At 38.2% G+C, this 1,030-nt stretch overlaps 1 protein-coding gene across 1 annotated transcript in view; it reads left to right on the top strand.

Moving 5' to 3' along the window:
- The first annotated feature begins 907 nt into the window (after positions 1 to 907).
- LOC107668454 (GTP-binding protein SAR1b) overlaps positions 908 to 1,030 on the top strand; it is a 10,910-nt gene continuing 10,787 nt past the window's right edge. Inside the window, exon 1 of the mRNA XM_016460325.1 lies at positions 908 to 1,030. This exon is cut by the window's right edge and continues 31 nt beyond it. The gene's annotated coding sequence lies outside the window, so the exon portion shown is untranslated.

The following is a 1,030-nucleotide window of genomic DNA, read 5'->3' as shown; positions in this document are numbered from 1 at the left end:
CTCGTTAAACTGACAGCCCTACCCACAACACATTCAAATGTGCTTCAGCTGCAGAGATTTCATTATTACAAGAGTACATACGAAAAGTTAAATGCATTCATTTAAACAATTTACTGTTGAGGCAGGACCTGAGAATTATATAGAGATGTAAAAACTACGAAAGCTGTGCTGTTTGCTTTATACAATCTTCCTAATAATTGGTGTTTAGCACTGTATAATCCCTTTTGTGCTGAAGTTCTCTAAATTGTCATATTATTAAAATAAATTTTAATAATATTTCTTTGCAAAGCTTGAGAGAACATGCATGTGTGTGTGTGTGTGTGTGTGTGTGTGTGTGTGCTGTGGCTTTAAAGATAATATGTTCTCTGCAAAATTGAGCAAAAACACATAATATCGTGTTTAAAATATAACACAATATCAACTTCTTATTTACTGAAATGTTTAAATAAAATCACATTTGCACTTGTGACATTCGATCGCTTATCATATCATGATATAGACTAAATATGAGACACAAACACATACAGGGGCATTTTTGCACCAATATCTTGAATTTTAGGGCAGAACTGCATGTATGGAGCTGTGGCCCTGCATCATATTCGTCAGCAGTCAGCTGTATGGACTGTAAGATGACGTACAGGCCAGGGGGCGGGGCCAGTGCGTTAACTGCTTTAAATATTTTAATCGCATTATTTTTATTTAATCAAGTTAACTCGTTAAACTGACAGCCCTACCCACAACACATTCAAATGTGCTTCAGCTGCAGAGATTTCATTATTACAAGAGTACATACGAAAAGTTAAATGCATTCATTTAAACAATTTACTGTTGAGGCAGGACCTGAGAATTATATAGAGATGTAAAAATGGGGGGGGCTGTGCTGTTGTTTATGCAGGTTGTTTCGCGCCGGACGGTTTCGATTGTGACACACAGCGGAAGTGGCGCCATTGTTGTGTGTCGTGGCTGTGAGCGGCTGTGAGTGTGTTCTCTGGACTCTGCTGTAATATTCACTCATTCAGCCGCGCTGGAA

This window comes from Sinocyclocheilus anshuiensis, unplaced genomic scaffold, assembly GCF_001515605.1.
Source record: "Sinocyclocheilus anshuiensis isolate Anshui unplaced genomic scaffold, SAMN03320099.WGS_v1.1 scaffold2749, whole genome shotgun sequence".
Lineage (NCBI taxonomy): Eukaryota > Metazoa > Chordata > Actinopteri > Cypriniformes > Cyprinidae > Sinocyclocheilus > Sinocyclocheilus anshuiensis.
Note: the sequence above shows the minus strand (reverse complement) of the source record. Positions and strands in the feature narration are given on the sequence as shown.